This window comes from Gossypium arboreum, chromosome 3, assembly GCF_025698485.1.
Source record: "Gossypium arboreum isolate Shixiya-1 chromosome 3, ASM2569848v2, whole genome shotgun sequence".
NCBI classification, from domain to species: domain Eukaryota; kingdom Viridiplantae; phylum Streptophyta; class Magnoliopsida; order Malvales; family Malvaceae; genus Gossypium; species Gossypium arboreum.
The window spans coordinates 5,325,928-5,347,891 of NC_069072.1; the positions used below are offsets into that span (position 1 = coordinate 5,325,928).

The 21,964-nt window shown below is 35.1% G+C and overlaps 1 non-coding gene across 1 annotated transcript; it reads right to left on the reverse strand.

The window, feature by feature from the left end:
• Nucleotides 1–2,026: 2,026 nt before the first annotated feature.
• LOC128291066 (small nucleolar RNA R71) lies at nt 2,027–2,133 on the reverse strand. Its single transcript, XR_008280843.1, has one exon. It is a non-coding gene; the product is annotated as a small nucleolar RNA R71 (small nucleolar RNA).
• Nucleotides 2,134–21,964: the final 19,831 nt, after the last annotated feature.

Consider the following 21,964-nt stretch of genomic DNA (forward strand, 5'->3'; position numbering starts at 1 on the left):
TTTGGATGATTTATCATAAGATTTAGTGAATTTGGTGCTCCTAGTATTTTAATTTCATGTTTTATATATAGATGAGCATAGGAAAGCGAAAAGTGCAAGAAAAAGGCCAAAAATGGACAAAATAGGTTTATTTCAGTGCTGCACACGACCTAGACACTTCCACACGGGTAATTCACACACCCGTGTGAGACACACGGGTAGGCCACACGCCCGTGGGTCATGATCGTGTCAACTTAAAACCATATCAGAATTGCAAACGGCCTGAGCACCATCCCACGGGCGTGCCACACGGCCGCGTCCCTGTCGAGACCTATTTTGATTCTATTCGAAAAAAAGCTAATTTTGGGCTATTTTGGGCATTCCAAAGTTTATATAAACACCCTAGAAGAGGATCAAAGAGACACACAGAGAGAAGAAGGCAGAAAATACTCGAGGACAACCATTAGAATTAGCTCGGGAGCAGGATTTACTTCAAGGCTGAAGATCTCCATTCAATTTCTATCGAAGTTTTTGGGTTTCTTTATGTTTTGTTGTTTTCCAAATTTTGAGATGTTTTCCCCCATCATTATGAACTAAATTCCCTAAACACCTAAGAAAGATGAAACTTAAGACGAATCTTATTATCTTTTGAATTATATGATAAATGCTTGTTTTTATTCTTAATTATGAGTTTTAATCATTGCCTTAATATTCAAGGATATTAATTCAGGTTTTGATGTGCTTAACGAATGGAGCAAAAGTCCCTGTTTAAGAGTAGATCTTCCATAATTAAGCGGAGTTGAATGCAATCCTAGAGATAGGACAACATAAATCTGTCGGATTAGAGTCAAATCTAATAAGGGAATCCATAAATCGAGTTAATGCGACAATAGGGGTTTTAATTAGAAAGAGATTTCAATTAATCAACCTAGAGTAAGTTATTTCTAGTCTCGAGAGAGATATTAACATAAACTAGGGATCTCTACGGTTTAAGTTAAGCAAGTAAATCATCTAATTCAGAAGTAATAAATGAAGTCTAGGTGGATTCTTCCTTGGGTATTGTCTTCTCTATCGGTTTTCCAAAAGTCTTTTCCAAATTTTATCTCTGTCATGTTCTCAAGTAATTAGATAGTTAATCTTAGTTTAAAAACATCCCTTTAATTCTTAGGCTAGATAATAAAAAGATAGTAATTACTATTACTTTTAGTCCTTGTGGATACGATACTTCCGATCTCACCATAACTATACTATTGTTCAATAGGTGCGCTTGCCTTAGTCGAATTTTTAGTCAGTTTAGCGACCATTAAGTTTTTGGCGCCCTTGCCGGGGACTAAAATATTAGGAACGCTTGAATTTTATTACTTTAGCCATTTTTTATTTTTATTGCAAATTACTTTTTGTTTTAATTTAATTTTTACTTCTCTTCTAATCTCTTTGTTATTTGCTTCTGCCAAAAATTTCTAGTTTATGATTAGAAGGAACCCGTCACGACCTTTACTATTTGACAGTGAGATAGAAAGCACAACTCGCAGAAATCGAAGAGAAATAAGGCGAAGCCTACAGTATATAGAGGAAGAGCAAGAGGCCGTGACCGATATACCCGAAGAGATGGCGAACAATCCGAATAATCTGCTACCTCTTGTAGTTACTGCAAATCCAGTAAATCAGAATCCTGCTCCTCGTACTATGTATGATTATGCTAAGCCAACTTTAACAGGAATTGAATTGAGTATAGTTCAACCTGCTGTTGCTGCAAATATATTTTGAACTGAAACCTAACACGATTCAAATGATACAACAGTTTATTCAGTTTGATGGTTTGCAGGACGAGGATCCAAACACTCAATTAGCAAATTTTCTGGACTTCTGCGATACCTTTAAGATCAATGGCGTTTCTGACGAAGCCATTTGCCTTCAGTTATTTCTCTTTTCATTACAGAATAAGGGTAAACAATGGTTGAACTAGTTACCACGATGGTCAATCATTACTTGAGAACAAATGACTGAAAAATTTTTGCTTAAATATTTTTCACCGACTAAAACGACTAAATTAAGGAATGATATCTCTTCTTTTGTGCAGGTGGATTTAGAAACACTTTATGATGCATGGGAAAGATACAATGATTTATTGAGAATGTGCCCTCACCATGCGTTACCCTTATGGTTACAGGTTCAGACCTTCTACAACGGTATGAACCCCTCAACAAGACAACTGATTGATGCAGCTGTCGGTGGAAACTTGAACAACAAAACACCTAAAGAGGCTTACGAATTTATTAAAGAGAGGTCACTAAACAACTATCAGTGGCAAGTAATGAGAACAAAGGCAACAAAAGCAACTGGTGTTTTCAACCTCGACGCGGTCACTATGCTATCTAACTAGGTGGAAGTATTGAATAAAAATATTGATGGTTTGTATGATTCTATTCAAGTACATCCAGTGATAAGGTGTGATTCAAATGGAGGAGGAATGAAAAACACAGATTATCTATCCTTCAACCCCAGCAACGAGGGAGAACAAGTCCACTATATGGGTAACAATTATAGACCTTAGAATAACCCTTATAGTAACACTTACAATGCAGGTTGGAGGAACCATCCCAATTTTTCGTGGGGTGGTCAAAGGAATCAAAGACCACAACACCCTCTAGGTTTTCATTAACCACCTTACCAACAGGAGAAAAAGCCGAACCTTGAAGAGATGCTTACAGAATTTATCTCGGTGTTAGAAACTCATTTTTAGAATACCGAAATAGCACTTAAAATTCAGCAAGCATTGATTCAAGGGCTCGAAACTCAAATAGGTCAGCTTGGCTTACGAATTTATTGAAGAAAGGTCACTAAACAACTATCAGTGGCAAGTAATGAGAACAAAGCCAACAAAAGCAACTGGTGTTTTCAACCTCGACGCGGTCACTATGCTATCTAACCAGGTGGAAGTATTGAATAAAAATATTGATGGTTTGTATGATTCTATTCAAGTACATCCAGTGATGAGGTGTGATTCAAATAGAGGAGGAATGCAAATCACAGATTATCCATCCTTCAACCCCAGCAACGAGGGAGAACAAGTCCACTATATGGGTAACAATTCCAGACCTTAGAATAACCCTTATAGTAACACTTACAATGCAGGTTGGAGGAACCATCCCAATTTTTCGTGGGGTGGTAAAATGAATCAAATACCACAACACCCTCTAGGTTTTCATTAACCACCTTACCAACAGGAGGAAAAGCCGAACCTTGAAGAGATGCTTACAAAATTTATCTCGGTGTTAACAACTCATTTTCAGAATACCAAAACAGCACTTAAAATTCAGCAAGTATCAATTCAAGGACTCGAAACTCAAATAGGTCAGCTTGCAAATTTGATCTCTGAACGACCGCAATGTAGCTTGCCTAGTAATATAGAAACTAACCCAATGAAGCAACTCCATGCCATCACTATGCGCGACAAAGAAGGGTTAGCTGAAGATGAACCAAAACCGAGGCAGGATAATGTGATAGACAAAGGTAAGGTTGAGGTAAGCAATGATAAACAGAAACTGGTAAGCAAAGAGTATAAACCTCATGTGCCATACCCCAATGCGACAAGGAAAGACCACATGGACGACAATTCAGTAAATTCTTTAAATTATTAAAAAATTACATATTAACTTACCGTTTATTGAAGCTCTTTCGCAAATGCCAAATGCAGTTAAATTTTTAAAGGAGCTTTTATCAAATAAACAGAAGTTAGATGAGTCATCACATGTGGAGTTAAATGTAGTTTGCTCAGCTATTATACAAAACAAGCTACCTAACAAACTAAAAGATCCAGGGAGTTTTACAATTTCTTGTTTAATTGGTAGTTGGAATGTTAACAATGCTTTAGCTTATTTAGGGGCAAGTATTAATGTTATGCTTATAAAATGCTTAAACAACTAGGTCTTAGGAAACCCAAACAAATTAGGATGAGCGTTCAATTGGCTGATAAAACCATTACATTTCCTAGGGGTATAATTGAAGATTTGCTTGTTAAAATCAACAAATTTATATTTCCAATAGACTTTGTTGTTTTAGACATAGATGAGGATAATGACATTCATTTAATTTTAAGATGACCCTTTTTAGTAACTACTAAGACTATCATTGATGTCGGTACAAGTGAGTTAATACTTTGGGTAGGTGATGACATGATTAAACTCCAAACTTGTGATTCTGTCAAAAAGACTAGTGATCGAGATGATTACACAAGTTCTTTTAATGTGAGTAACCTTGTTGTTCAACCCTCTTTGCAGGAAAAACTTTTAAGAAGTACAAATGAGCTACGTTCCCGTCCATGTAATGACAAGACTATTCATGAAGAGCGAAGGCTATAGATCGAGGAACTAGATGAATGGCGAACACAAGTTAAGAAGAAACTGAAAGTACACGATGAATCAAGGCGCTGCTATGATAAACTTAAAGGTGAATCGAATCAACTTAAGGTTGGAGACCAAGTCTGGTTAGATAAAAAGGATTCTCGAATGATCACTACAGAGCTCAACACAAATGAAGCGACTCCTTTTACAGTACTCAAAGTCTTTCCATACGGTACAGTCGAGGTAACCCATTCATATTCCGGCACTTTTAAGGTAAACAATACTCGACTTAGACCTTATTTAAATAAAGGGATTGACAGCGAGACAGAGGAGTTTCGACCCCGTAATCCACCATAACCATGCAAAATAGAGGTAAGTCAAGCTTAGACTCTAAATAAGTGTTTTTCGGGAGACAACCCGAGCTCTTACACCAGTAACTAATCTATTTTCATCTATTTTTCAGTTTTAAATGCAGGTTTTTAACTCACACGGCTTGGACACATGGGATTAAATAGAGTGTTACACGGCCTGGCGACATGGCCGTATGACCTACACGACCTGGATACACGGGCGTGTAAGACTTAAATTCCCTAAAAATCGACAAAGATAAGGGTTTAAAGTAAACCACACGGGCGTGCGACACAGCCGTGTGGACCACATGGCGGGGACACACGGGCGTATACTAGGCCGTGTGAAAAATAGAGCTAAATTTTCAAATTTCAAATAAGTTAAAGAGCTCTACGGGTAAGGCACATGGTCGTGTGTTCGGACACACGGGCGTAGGAGAAGCGAACAATGTAGCACACGGTCTGGACACACGGGCATGTCCAAGGCCGTGTCCAAGGCTGTGTGACGAATGGCCTATTAATTTCCTTGACGAACGAGGGCTAAAAGTCGAGCCACACTGGCATGTGACACGGCTGTATGGCCCAACACGGACCGTTACACGATCGTGTCGCCCATAAAAACCCCAACCCTAAATTTCTATTTTTGTCTTCTTCTTCTCAAACCCTCCCAAGCCCTAGCCACCATAACTTTTGCCCCCACTCTGACCACCCTTCCCCACCGTCTAGACACCACCTAGTTCCCTCTCATCGTTTCCCTTTTCCTTTCACCCTCTCTTTCTTTTCTTTTCCTCCTTCCTCCACCCCTTCTTTCCTTTTTCCTTTCCTTTCCCTTTTCTTCTTCTTCCTCTACTCCGCCTCCTCTACGCCCTTGAACCTCCTTCATTTTCTTCCACCAACGACCCTCACACTGTCCGTCCCTTCGATCACTGACATTCGGTTCTCCTCTCCTTCCTCTTTAGTTCTATCTATTAATTTATCCCCTATCTTTATTATTTATTTATTTTCCCCATATTATTATTGTTTTCTTTTATTTCATCATTCTTATGAGTTTATTGACTTACTAACTTTGATTGCTAATTTCTCGTATTTTCATATCTGGCATCGTTCACTTTCTTTCATTTTTCTCTAGTTTTATTTGATGATATTTTCATCTATTTTTATAGTTAGATAGCTACTGTTCTTGATTGGCTGAATTCTATTAGTCTTGCTGTTAATTTTAAGTTGATTTTTCTTGTACATATGTTTCTTTTGAGTCATTTTATTAGTACTCCTTAGGTTTTAGCATATTGGTTCTTGGTTTACTTATTGTCTTCATTCAATTATTATTATTATTATTATTATTATTATTATTATTACTGTTTTCTATTCATTCTTTTAATTTATTCCTTTATTATTTTTGTTTGTTATTTGTCAGGTACATTATGACAAACACTCGAGGTAAATCCAAGGTTGCTGTCCCCGCTTCGAAAAAGTGGAAGGGCCCAGGTGCAACCTCCTCGAGCGCTTCGGTCGCAACTCACTACCCTTTGCTCCAATTTCTATCGAGCAACCAGAAGGATTTATATCAGCTTCTCAGCGTACGACCCCTCGGTGTAGGTCGTTGCATTGATTGGGCCGCACTAGAGCAGGTCCGTTTGGTTGAGGTTATGCGCGCGATTATTACCACAGCCTCGTGGGATAGGTTCTTCACCATCATCGAGCCCACCTACTCAGAGCTCACCTTAGAGTTCACCGTTACATTTTCAATCCAGCAGGTCATGTCAGTTTATGACGAGCCCGACACTATCACCTTTCGCTTTGGCAGGTTAGTGCGGCACATGAGCGTCCCAGAGTTCGGTGCTGCTTTGGGACTTTATACAAAGAAGTTCATGAGCACCGAAGACTTTCTTCATGTAACGCCCCCAAAATTGGGCCTAGAAGAGTTTGACTTTGAGTCTGGGATTCGGATAGAAGAAAACCTGAATATTGAGAAGTTTTAAATATTACTAGTGTTTAAAAATATATATATATATATTGATAAAATATTTATGTTATTGCTAATATTTTAATTTTTATGAAAATTATTATCATTATAATTATTAGATACAAATATATTTATAAAATTACGTTGTTAATTTAGTGTTTAAATTAAATTATTATTAGAAAATTTTCTCTGTATCTATTTTTATTGATTTATGGAAATTATAATATTATTATTAGGAAAAAATATATATTATCGTATTTGAAATTTTCATTATTATGGTTATTATTATTATTATTTTAGTTTTTAAATAAATTTAGAAGTATTTAAAGTGTGGGAAAAATTCGGTCCAAGACTTTAGCAAAAATTATTATTTTTGTTTCTTGAGGGATCTAGGCATAAGGTTTATTAATAAGTTGGGCTAAAATTGGACATGATGAGGAGTTCGGCCTAGTGGTTAGGCGTGTTAAGCAGTAGGAAGGGAGCAGGGGTTCGATTCTCTGCGTGTACAAATGTGGGTTTTTATTTTAGAAAAACCAAGGGCTGTCGCAGGTAGGCCTTATTAATTGTTCAGGCTAATTCATGTCAGAAGCAAGCATCTGGCCAAGTATACTAGGAGGGCGGAAGAGCTACCTGGGTTCAAGGCACGGCGTGCGCAATTTGGGTGTTTTTTTTAATATGCAGATCGCGGCTAGAATAAGGGTTAAGAGGAGTTGCGAGTATAATTTAACATAAAAAGAGCTTATGGAGCAGTGGCAGTAGGGTGCTTGTAGTTTTACAAGGGTACGGGTTCAAGTCCAAGTGAAGGTATGTTTTAATATTATATTTTTAAAATGAACGGGACTTCAGCAGGTAACCTTTAAGATAAAATGTGACGATATATTATTGAAAACAAATGCGCGTCCCAGTGGCCAGCAGCGTGCTAAGCAACCTAGAGGTCCCAGGTTCGAACAGCGTTATACGCAAAAAGGTGCTTCTTTTTGCTGTACGCACGTGCGAGGGACTGTACAGTATTGAAACGCTACCAAACCTCGTATCTTTTCTTCCAAAACTGAAATCTTACTATTTTGAGGTACTGCAAAGGCCGAACCTTTGGTTGAGTATTTTCTCTTCTTGTGCGGTGGTTGGATCTACAATCGATTGGGAGTAGTGTCATAACGATATAGGTAAACGCTCGAATCTTTCTTTCGTTATTCATGAATTAAGGTAAAAGCCGAAAAACCCCTATATGCAAAGGGTGCCTGTTGATTGTACTCAAAGGGTTTAGTGGTGATATTTGATTTGTTTTCCTATAGTGTGGATTAAAGGAAACTGATCGAAGGCTTAGATAATTGGAATGATTGAATCTGGATCTAGTTCATATTTCGGCAAAGGTAAGAACACTAGTGCCTAAAGTGTTAATGGTCGATTTTTGGTAAGGAGTTTTGCAGATAAGTTGCTATGGATTCATAGATAACGTATTAGTAATTGATTGTAGGCAATTCGTGTATGGAACTCGTCAGTGTTTCGTCACAAACAAGTGTGTAACTGTCACCCTTTCTTAGCCTAGATCAACAAAAGCCAAAAAGCCGAAAGGCCGAAAAATCGGTATTTTGTAGATTTACGAGTGTGCGAATTCTCGTGAGGTAAATCGATTAATGTTTTTGGTAAGCTGTAATGTTTGGACTGCAAAGTGCATGATTTCTATGCCATCGATATTTTTGAGCTTAATGGGCCAAAATTGGAATAATAGGCCAACGGGCCTAATTCGGTAAGAACCCTCGGTAAGTGATTTTGTTAGTACGTGAAAGGTAGGAATATGCATGAAAAACCCTAAAATAGATAAATTACTGAAATACCTTTAAAAGTGGAAAATTTACAGTTTTACCTCTAGGTGCAAAATGACCGTTATACCCCTAGGGTTAATTTTGACTGAAATGCATGACATTTTGATTATGTTTGTTGTATGCCATGACATGTATATCTGTTACATGGGGTTGGGTTTTGTTATGGAGGAAGAACCCGTTCTGGTGGCTGTGCCACATATTCTGATATAAGCAGCTTTGCTGCGGATTATAGTTAGTGCCGCAACCGGTGCTAACACTGTAAGTGTAAGGATGGCGTGGGTGATTTATTCCCCACAGGAAGTGTAGGGATGGACGGAGGCAAGTGTAGGGTTGGATGGGGTTATCATGCATTAATCATATGAGACTGTTTTGTTATGGGCCAACTGTATTGAAGCGGGCCCAACTATGTTAATATGGGCAAGGCCCAATATATCTCGACTTGTAATAAGGCTACGGCCCAGATTGATACTGATATGGGCTAGGCCCAATATACTCGATCATCGTAAGGGCTATGGCCCAGATTAATATTGATATGGGCTAAGGCCGATTAACATCGATTCGAATAGGGCTTAGGCCCAATAAAGCTTGAACCGATTTGGGCTCTGGTTGGGATACTTTACACACTGAGTTTTCCAAACTCACCCCCTTTCTCTTCCATCCTTGCAGGTGAGCCCTAGTTGGTGGACTTGGAGCTGGGCGGGGTTCAGAGTGACCACGAAGATTAAGTTTCTATTTTCTTTAAAATAAGTTTCGCATTTATTACTTTGATTATTTTTATTCTGGTTTAAGTTGTAATAAGGCCGCTCTTTTTATTATTTTTAATATTTTGGGTTATTAAATTGGTTAGCTCTAGGGCGCGTTTTATAAAAGTTACTTATTTTCAAAATATCACGATTACCGAGCAAAGCTTCCGTAACGTAAATGTTTTCAAAGGAAATAAATATTTTAAATGGACTTAAACTTAATTTGTTGTTCGTGGACAAGTAATAAGCTTAAAGTGTGGCAATGGATGTGTGCATGTCTAGGAATGGATCATGGAAGAGCTAGGTACTTAAGCAGTCTAATTGACTCACCTCCTCTTTTCTTGAATCCTACCTGGTGCGTAGTATCCATTTACTTTAAGCCATAACGAAGAAGGTTTGATTTTTCGATACTTGACTGTTTTTAAAATAACATGTTTCTGCCACTACAAAGGTTTACAAGTTTTCAAAGTTTCCCATAAGATTTTACAAGGTTTTAACAATGTTTTGATTATTACAATGAATCACGTTTTGGAAAAAAGAAAATAAGGCTAAGGTTTTATACAAGTCTAAACGGTAAAAGTTTCTAAACATCAAGAAGGGTTTTCAATGAAAACATGGTTTTCGAAAAACACTTCAATGTGACACGCCGAATTCGGCCGTAACGTCTGGGCCGGGTTTGGGGTGTTACACTTCAGCTCTATAGACATATTCATTACTCACCTTTGCGATGTTCGACTGAACTTACGGGTGGCCTAACTAACTATGACGTCAGTCGCTCGAAGGCGACGCACCTCTCTCCGACCCTACGGTATATTCACGCCCTACTAACCCAGACTTTGACAGGTCGGAGAGAGAGTACAGAAGTGGTTAGTACCTATGACGCCTATTTCCTGTAGAGCATTACTACTGGACATGTGTTTAATTTGGCATATTTCATCGCACTCACTTGCCGCAACCAAACTGAACGCCATAAGAAGGGCCTCATCTTTCTCGGCCCTTACGTGACTCGTATCGCTCGACACTTCGGTCTCTTTAACACGCCAACGATGTCATCGACACTCACACTAGTAGGCCAGATGTCTCCCCAAGGAATTTTTAATATGATCCGCATGAGGATGATCGAGCGACGTTATGAATTCTGCCCCCTTCAGTACCGGTTAGCTCGTTCTGATGGTCAGAATGATCTAGAAGACAGTACTGATGATATTCCTCCTCTTCATGAGGACCCACCTCTACCACCATCATAGAGTCACCACCCCACTGCTACCACCTTGACAGATATATCCGAGCGCCTCACTCGCTTTGAGTAGCAGTGTTTTGAGCGGTTCGACAACATCAATGCCACTCTTCGACAGATTTGCCACCACCTTCACATCTCTCTTTCGGCACCGTCGACCCACGAGCCATCCGATAATGAGGACCTTTGAGTCCATTTATTTTTTTATTTTTAATTTTCTTTTATTTATTTTTGAAGATTTAGGTTTTATATCTTTTTGAACTATGTTTATCTTTATGGTTATTATTGAGTAATCTCTTAATTCTCTTCCATAGTTGTGTTTATTTGCTTATTAGTAACTCAGAACCATGCCTTTCATTGGCCTTATCTACAATTCTAGCTTTCGCTATTCTAGGGATTTCATTAAAAAATTCAGGGCAGCTTCACTTCTCTCCCTCTCTTTTGATTTTATGCTTATATTGTTATTATCTATCTTTGTACACTGAGGACAATGTACATCTTAAGTGTAGGGAGGTTATTTATGATTATCAGAAAAACCCTGAATTTTTATCTCGTTCTCAAATAATTTTCTCATATTATTATTATTAGAGTGAATTCTGATTGTTTATATTTTTTATTGATATGTTCTGAATTAAATCTTAGGTAATTGTGCATTGATTGTTTAAATTTTAAGACATTAGAGAATCAAGCATGATAAGTTGACTTTTGAGAATTAAAATTGCTGGGTTGTTTCCCTGAATTGAGGTATTATCTTGAAGTTTTGAATTTACAGGATTGACATTAAATACCCATAATTTTCGTGAGATTTTGAGCCTTTTCGAGCATATATCTTTCTTGCTCACTTATTTTATTGGTTATGAGTGTGTCAACATTAATTTTTTATTCTAGAACTTGCTTCGATTATGCATGTCAAGACCACACCTTTGATTTGATATACTGAGATTATAAAGGCACTTAGTTTTAACCCACTTACCCCATAAAAAGCCTACCCACATAATTGACCCTTAGTGAACCTTTCTAAGCCTTAACCATTGGTTCTTGATTTTCCCCGTAATATTAACCCACAACTTAATCCTTTTTGATTCGTTAAGAATTTCTCCCTTTTTATTGACTCCCTTTTTATTGACTCCCTTTTTATCGAGATTTGATTTGATTAGTTACCTAACTATGTTCGTTCATTGCAGTTGCTGAATTATTTCTTATTATGTACTTTCTATTATTATACTTGTTCTTATTCTTAAACAAAAAAAAAACCATGTTTTTATATTCATATAATTACATATTGTTATAAAGAGCTTAGATAAGTTAAAGTTATTATATTGAGAAAAAGCTCACTTCATTAGTTTTGGACTGTTCTAATTTTGGCACTTGTTTGTAATTCAAAAATTAGCTTTATTTTTCTAAGTTTGGTAATTTGTTAAATTGATCTTGATTCTAACCCTCTTTTTCAGCCTTTATCCACACCTTTAACCCAAGCCCCATTACAACCCTGCTAAAGACCTTTTGATTTGTGTATCATGTCATTTATAGTGGTGGAGATTTGATTTTCATGCAAGCCTATGGTCATAACTTTTCATGTTTGACTATTGAGTACTTAATTGTTGAACCTTAAACACTCTGAGTGATTTGAGTGAATCCTTAGTGAGGTTGTCAACTCTTTTCAATTTGGAATTAAAGGTAATTATTTAGATAAAGGGAAATACCTATAATTTTATGATTAAAATGCTTAATTTGGATTGTTTTAAACTTTGATGTTCTTTTAGTTGAATTCTTAATATATGATTATTTTTGAATTATATCGGAACATTATTGATAAGAATTATAAGTTGAGAAGAATAGATTTTAATTATGAGTTGAGGATTTTGCTTGAGGACAAACAAATGCTTAAGTGTGGGGATATTTGATAAACCTCAAAAGTAACATATTTTAATCCCATGCTTGGCATATCTTTGGATGATTTATCATAAGATTTAGTGAATTTGGTGCTTCTAATCTTTTAATTTCATGTTTTATATCCAAATGAGCATAGGAAAGCGAAAAGTGCAAGAAAAAGGCCAAAAACAGACAAAATAGGTTTATTTCAGTGCTGCACACAGCCCGAACACTTCCATACGGGTAATCCACACGCCCGTGTGAGACACACGAGTAGGCCACACGCTCATGGGTCATGGTCGTGTCGACTTAAAACCATATCAGAATTGCACACAGCTTGAGCACCATCCCACGGGTGTGCCACACGGCCGTGTCCCTGTCGAGACCTATTTTGATTCTATTCAGAAAAGGCTAATTTTGGGCTATTTTGGGCATTCCAAAGTCTATATAAACACCCTAAAAAAGGATCAAAGGGACACGTGGAGAGAAGAAGGTAGAAAATACTCGAGGACAGCCATTGGAATCAGCTCGGGAGCAGGATTTACTTTAAGGCTAAAGATCTCCATTCAATTTCTACCGAAGTTTTTGGATTTCTTTATGTTTTTTTGTTTTCTCAATTTTGAGATGTTTTCCCCCATCATTATACCTAGGGAAGATGAAACTTAAGACGAATCTTATTATCTTTTGAATTATATGATAAATGCTTGTTTTTATTCTTAATTATGAGTTTTAATCATTGCTTTAATATTCTAGGATATTAATTCAGGTTTTGATGTGCTTAACCGGTGGAGCAAAAGTCTCTGTTTAAGAGTAGGTCTTCCATAATTAATCAGATTTGCATGCAATCCTAGAGATAGGACGACATAAATCTACCGGATTAGAGTCAAATCTAATAAGAGAATCCATAGATCGAGTTAATGCGACAATAGGGGTTTTAATTAGAAAGAGATTTCAATTAATCAACCTAGAGTCAGTTGTTTCTAGTCTCGAAAGAGATATTAACATAAACTAGGGATTTCTACGGATTAAGTTAAGCAAGTAAATCATCTAATTCAGAAGTAATAAGTGAAGTCTAGGTGGATTCTTCCTTGGGTATTGTCTTCTCAATTGGTTTTCCAAAAATCTTTTCCAAATTTTATCTCTATCGTGTTCTCAAGTAATTAGATAGTTAATCTTAGTTTAAAAACATCCCTTTAATTCTTAGGCTAGATAATTAAAAGATAGTAATTACTAGTACTTTTAGTCCGATACGATACTTCTGGTTTCACCATAACTATACTACTGTTCAATAGGTGCGCTTGCCTTAGTCGAATTTGTAGTCAGTTTAGCGACCATCAGTTCCCCAGAACTCCTCCAACCTTAACATTACAGCTTGTAAATGAACCACCAGTATTTACAGATAAACTGTCAATAATAAAAATTTTGGATGAACCACTAGTATTTTAAAAACAGTTTGTAGACAAGTTGCCACTTGTTGTGAATGCACAACATATTTGCAGATAAAAGCTGCAAGTAATTTATGGATGAATCACGAATTTTGCAGGTTATTAAACTGTCTGTACTTCCACCATACGATCGTCCCACCCTACGCAATATAATATGACATCTTGAAACAGTATCATGTAGAAATAATAGACATGCTTAACATGTTTTCATTTCAACAATAGCATTAGACATGCTTATCATGTGTTCAAATCAACAGTAACAATATGCAAGCTTAACATGTATTCGGTATTACAATGATATGAATAACAGTAACTGTAACACCCCCTAACCTTAAACCGTCGTCGAAACAAGGTTACGAGGCATTACCGAATAATCGAACAATTTACGATTAATATTCAAATAATTATCGAACATATTATAATATAATCATAAATTCATATAGACTTTTTCTAATTGACTCTCTTTTTTTAAAAAAAACTCAATATAATCCATTTTATAAATATCTAACCTTCCCTGCAATTTCAAACCGGAACCAATCCACAACCAATATTTCAACCAATGCAATTTCTTGTTTAATCATATTAAAATCATACCTATAACAATAATTTGATAATTTACTTTATGAACATTTATGTTACCATTAAAATTAAATTAAAATTTCATTCATCCATTCAAAATTTAGCACCAATTATACCTTGCATTTCATGTAAATTTTCATACTATTTCATTAGTTTAAACACCAAAATACCAAGTACCATTCTTTACAACAAAAATTATATAGCATTTTAAAGTGACCAAATTAACACCTATGTACATGCCATTTTTGCCAAAAGAAGACTACATCACCGAAGTTTTATACTGAGTCGGGATCGCTGGATCTTTGAATCGAGACTCGAATACCTATTAACTGCAAGCATGAAACAACCGTACGCTGAGTATTTTATACTTAGTGATATTACTATAATTCAAATTATAAACATAATAATCATATAAATTAAATCATATAATTTTAATATTTACTAAACCAATTCAAACATAAATTTGCGCTTCTCAATATATTCATACAATTTAATTTAGCTATTCGTCAATTGAAATCATATACATTCATGTTGAGCCATTATCTAATTTATGAACCATTGGTTCATGCTTTCCATTCTCATACTCACATTCAAATCACATTTTCAATTCATGTTCCATTTTCACATTTCTTTTAATGGTTTAGTCAATTCCTTTTATTCAACTTAACTTTTCTTTTAACTACCCCTATTAACAGACTCGGACTTTGGCGGATACATGGATCCAACCAAACATACCAGTTTGGCACCCAGTGCCTCATCGGATAGTTCGAAGCAAAGTTGACACCCAGTGTCTCATCGGCCTAGCCTAAGTAAAGTGGTATTGAGTACCTCATCGAATCTATCCGAAGTAACAGTATGACATTCAGTGTCTCATCTACTCGAGATTGAAGTATCCCTAAACACTTCCAACCTAACTATATCCAACTCAGCCCGACTAGTTAATAGGGTTTTCGGATCACATATAAATCTCAATCCAATTCAGTTGCAATTTCTCACATTTTCAATTCAATCATTTTCCACTTTTTAATCAATTTTCAATTTACATAATCATAATTCTATACACTTTCTCAATTCAATATGCATTTCAATTATTCACATATAATCACAATTCAATTTAATTTCATACAATTCAATACTAATACTTACCATGCATATCAACTTAAAATTCAACAATTAATAATAATTAAATTCAATTTTAGTAATACTAACACATATTTCTCATTCAATTCAATTTTCTAAATTCAATTCAATAAAATTACTTACCTCAATATTTACTTCTATAAAATAAATAAATTTAAAATTAATACTTAATAATAAATAACTTGAATTATAGTAATACAAACCCGAATTTTGCAGTTACTCCTCGACGACCTTCTCCTACCCTTTTTGTGCCGATACCTCGAATTCTTTATTAGCTACAAAAATTAAATAATTATACTATTAATTACAGCACTAATTTTACAATAATGATTAAATTTCTATCCAATTTATACCCTAATTCTAATTTAATCCTAATTAACTCATTTACTTTTCTAACTCAATTTATACTTTATTTCTATTCAATTTCCTTCCATATTCTACTTAACTATCTAACGTTCATAATAAAACCCTAATTTAAAAATTCTTTCAATTTAATCCATACAACACAAAACTTATAGCCTAATTTACAATTTAATCCTTTAATCAATTCTAACTTAAAATTCATTTAATTAAATCCCTAATTCATTATTTTGTTCAACATGAACTGTGTTCAAAAACCTAAAAACTTCCAAATCCTCAACTTAATTTCAATAAAACTTTGTTCTAAAGCTTCTAAAACATCAAAATTAAGAGAAAAGGACTTAATTAAGCTTACCAATTAAACTCCAAGCTTCAAATTCCCTATTTCCCCTTTTTGTTTCTTTTTCTTCTTTCTTTCTTCTTTCCCTGCTTTATTTCGAAAGCTTCTCTGTTCTTTTACTTTATTTTTTCTTTTGTCTTTCATTTTATTCTTTTATTTCTTTTATTAACTTAATATATATAATTTAATTATTATAAATATCTATCATATAATTAATAATATAATACAAATGTATACATTTACTTTTCTACATTTGTACATGATCAGTACCATATATTTGTCATGATTTTCTCTAATTATTTCATAAAAATCTTATAAATAATTATTTAATTAATAACTATCTTTAAAAATAATAAATATCTATTTATTTTGATATTAAGTAAATACATATATAAATTACAAATGTATATATTTTATTTAGTACACTTAGATTCATCATCACCTTACACTTGTCACCATTTAATTTATTTGTCATATAAAATCTTATAATAACATATAATTATAATAAATATCTATTTAAATAATAATAAATATCATTTACTTTAATAAAGGATAGTCACATTCGTGTGGCTTCAATTGACGAGATGCATAGGTTATTACTTTTCCATCCTGCATTAGTACACAACCCAGACCACTCAAAGAAGCATCACTATACACTACAAAATCTTTCCCCGACTCTGGTAATGTCAGAACTGGTGCCTCTGTTAACATTTGCTTCAAATTTTCAAAACTTTCTTGGCATTGATAATCCCACACAGACGGTACATTCTTTTGTAGCAGCTTGGTCATCGGCAAAGCCATCTTTGAAAATCCATTTACAAATCTTCTATAATACCCAGCTTGTAACACCCCGTACCCGAGACCTTTTCCGGAGTCGAACACGAGGTGTTAACGGACTTAATTTATTAATTAAACAGCTCATACAATTCATTTTAAAATTTCCAGACAAGCTGGCTAACTGCATCACAGTCGCTTTAAAAATCATATCTCGAGTTACGAAACTCGAAATCCAATTCCGTAAATTTTTCCTGAAACTAGACTCATATATATATCTACTAATTTTTTCTAGAATTTTGGTTGGGCCAATTAGTACAGTTTATTAGTTAAAGTCTCCCTGTTTCAGGGTTCAACTACTCTGACCTCTGTGTATTACGAATCAGATATCTCCCTATACAGACCTTCAATGACTATGCCGTTTATCTCTAATAAAACTAGACGCAATAAGGAATCTGTACATATAAAGCATGACTTCTAATTATCTTTGTAAAATTTATGGTGAATTTCCAAAGTCATAACAGGGGATCCAGAAATCGCTCTGGCCCTGTTTCACAAAAATTTAAACATCTCATAAAATATAGCTCATATACCTGTTTCGCTTATTCCATATGAAAATAGACTCATCAAGCTTCGATTCCATAACTTATTCATTATTTAATTCCATTTCTACTATTTTTAGTGATTTTTCAAACTCACGTCACTGCTGCTGTCTGAATCTATTTTATGGTAAATTTTACCTATTTCATGGTTTCCATGGATTAGCTAGCAATTTGACATACATAATACCAAATATGATCATGATTAGCCATTCCAATGGCTAATCATTACCAAGCATTTCTATTTCCATACCACTCAATAACCATATCATAAGACCATATATATAAAATGATTATAATGCTATACATGCCATACTCAAAATATACAAGCCATTATGCCAAGATGGTATACGGATAGTGTGAGCGTGCCTCCGACCGCTTCCGATTTCCGAGCTGGCTTGTCAACACTACAAGGAATGAAAAGGAGGAGTAAGCATAAATGCTTAGTAAGCTCACATGCAAATAGCAAGTAACATAACCATATAAGCAAACATAAAACATCATTTGCATAATCATCACCAAGACATTCATATCACCTTTTCATTTATCATCTTACCATATTGTTGTTATATCGAGTTTTCAACCCGAGGGTTAAGTACATACCTGTTCAAAGTATCCATTTCACAACACTTACCAATACGTCCCTTTCATCTTGAGTATTCCTCCATTTGAGTAGAACTTTACCCGTTGAACACATCGGAATATAATTCGGATACATGGATAACTTGCACATAAGTGCCACATATTCAATCAAGCAATCATGTAACCGCCCATAAGCGAACTCGGACTCAACTCAACGAGCTCGGGCGTTCGCATCCATAAGTGAACTCGGACTCAACTCAACGAGTTCGGATGCCTAGTTACATCTCACGAACTCGGACTCAACTCAACGAGTTCGGACATTCGCATCCATAAGTGAACTCGGACTCAACTCAACGAGTTCGGATGCCCAAATATCCCAGTGACATGTCACTTGTATCCTAATCCATTCCTGAGGTTCAACGGGACCTTTTTCCCAATCATGTGTCTCAACCATCTTCTACAGAATGCCGATATCGATACTGGTAGTATTTCATATTTTCCAAGTATATCACATAATTTGACATATTATCAAACAATTATCACAAGTATAATATTTCATAATAATTATCATATCATTTAAAAAACATTAAAACATTTAAAATAATAACTATGTTACCAACATTTACATATGAACTTACCTCGTATGCGAAAATGGCTATTTTTACCATTTCGTCCACAACTTGGTATTTTCCCCATTTTAGCCCAATTTCAGTTTTCCTTGCTCTATCATTTAAAATATAGTCTAATTAGGACTCACATTATTCAAATTGACCCAAAATCATATTTTGGAAAAATTACAATTTTGCCCCTAAACTTTTGCATATTTACACTTTTGCCCCAAAGCTCGTAAATTAAAATTCAGCCTATTTTGTTATGTTTTATGACATGCTGATCATTTTTCCTTCTATGGCAACATCAAATTCTCACTCTAACATGTACTTATGACTATTAGGTATTTTTACCGATTAAGCCCTTTTGCTCGTTTTCACTTAAAACCAAGTAGCACAAGTTTTCTAACATAATTTAAAACCTCATATTCTATCATAAAACACCAAAATACACAAATTTCACCTATGGGTATTTTTCCAAATATAAACCTTAGGTTAAATTATTGCTAGCATAAGCTAAATCGAGCTAACGGACTCCAAAACGTAAAAATCATTAAAAACGAGGCTAGAACGGACTTACAATCGAGCTTGGAAGCTTGAAAAACCCTAGCCATGGTTTCTCCTTGCTATATTCGGCCATGGGGTTGAAGATGAGCAAAATTGGCTTTTAATTTTGTATTTTAATTCATTTTACCCCTAAATGACCAAAATGCCCTTACTACTAAACTTTCCAAAAATTCCTTCCATGTCCTAATTTTTGTCCATAGACTTAGAAATTGGTAAAATTACTCTTTAAGGACCTCTAATTAATAATCTAATTCAATTTTATGCAAAATACTTCTAGAACACAAGTTTTGCAATTTATTCAATTTAGTCCCAAATTTCAAATTAAGCACTTTATGCATAAAATTTCTTCACGAAATTTTCACACAATCATGCAATCATATCATAGACCTTAAAATAATCATAAAATAATTATTTATATCTCGGATTTTGTGGTCACGAAACCACTATTCTGACTAGGCCCAAAATCAGGATATTACACAGCTAAACCAAGAAAACTACGTACCTCTGATACGTTTCTTGGTGGTTTCCACTGTACAATCTTTTCAATCTTCTTTGGATCAACTCGGATTCCATCTGCAGATACTACATGTCTTAGAGATACAACCTCTGACAACCAAAGTTCACATTTATTGAGCTTTCCATACAACTGTTTTTCCCGTAATATCTGTACTACAATCTTGAGATGCTGATCATGCTCTGACTCTGACTTCGAATAAACCATATATCATCAATAAAAACTACTACAAACTGGTCTAAATACGGTTGAAAGATACAATTCATGAGATCTATAAAAGCAGCTGTGATTTTTGCTCTGAAGATTTGGAGACATTATTTGTACGGTGAGAAATTCTACAACTATACCGATCATAAAAGTTTGAAATATCTCCTCTCCAAAAAAGAATTAAACTTGAGACAAAGATGGTGGATAGAGCTCTTAAAAGATTATGACTGTGTTATAGATAACCATCCGAGAAAAGCTAATGTTGTAGCTGATGCACTAAGTAGAAAAGCTGCAATTGAATTAAGAGCAATGTTTGCACAGCTCAGTATCAATGATGATGGGAGTCTTTTGACCGAGTTGAGAGTAAAGCCGGTAATGTTTGATCAGATCAGATCAGCACAGTTGAAAGATGATAAGTTGTTGAAAAAGAGAAAGATGATACAAAATGGCACAGTAGAAAACTTTAGTGTTGATGATCATGGTTGTTTTAGATTCTGTAATCAGATTTGTATTCCAGCTACTTCTGAGCTTAAAGAGTTAATTCTTTGAGAAGCTCATGATAGTCTATTTGCCTTACACCCCGGACGTACGAAGATGTATTGTGATTTACAAGAATTATATTGGTGGCCTGGGATGAAATGGGACATAATTGAGTATATTAATAAATGTTTGACATGTCAGCGGGTAAAAGTAGAACATCAAGGTCCTACTGGACTACTTCAGTCTATTAATATTCCCGAATGGAAATGGGATCGTATCACGATGGATTTTGTTACGGGATTGCCACTGTCGGCGAAAAAAAAGAATGCTATTTGGGTAATTGTTGATCGGTTTACAAAATCAACTCACTTTATAGCAGTCAGAACAGATTGGTCATTGCAGAAGCTTGCAGAAGTGTATATTTGAGAAATTGTTAGATTACAATGTATTCCAGTGTCAATAATTTCGGATTGAGATCCTCGGTTCACATCGAGATTTTAGAGACAGCTACATGAATCATTGGGTACTCAACTTAACTTTAGTACTGCCTTTCATCTGCAAACAGATGGACAGTCTGAACGGGTAATTCAGATATTGGAAGATATGCTTCGGGCCGTATCATTGATTTTGAATTAGGTTGGGAACGTTATTTTCCATTAGTTGAATTTGTTTACAATAATAGTTTTCAATCTAGTATACAAATGGCCCCGTATGAAGCACTATATGGTCGAAGGTGTAGATCACTGGTATGTTGGACAGAATTGAATGAAAGAAAAGTGATTGGGCTAGAATTGATTCAAGAAATAGAGCAAACAGATAAAAAGATCAAAAATAGACTAAAAGCAGCATTTGATAGGCAGAAATCCTATGTCGATTTGAAACGTCAAGATATTAAGTATTCAATCAGGGACAAAGTATTTCTCAAAGTCTCTCATTGGAAGAAAGTATTGAGATTTGGCCGAAAAGGAAAATTAAGTCCTCGTTACATTGGGCCGTACGAGGTTATAGAAAGAATCGGACCGGTCGCTTATCGATTAGCTTTACCTCCAGAACTACAAAAGATTCATGATATTTTTCATGTTTCTATGCTACGAAAATATAGATCGGATCCTTCTTATATCATTTCTGTCGAAGACATTGAAGTTTGACCTGATTTATCTTATAAAGAAGAGCCGGTTCAGATTTTAGCACGAGAGGTAAAGGAATTAAGAAATAAACGAGTTCCCTTAGTAAAAGTCTTATGGAGAAGTCAAAGTATGGAAGAAGCGACTTGGGAACCGGAAGAAATGATGAGAGCACAATATCCTCATCTTTTCTCAGGTAAATTTCGAGGACGAAATTTATTAAGGAGGGAGAAATATAATGACCCAAAATTCACAGGCATCGAAAAAGTACAATATCGGGCCTTCGTCTTAGTAAACCGAGTTAGTAAATAATTTATTAGGAATAATTTTGAGTCTAG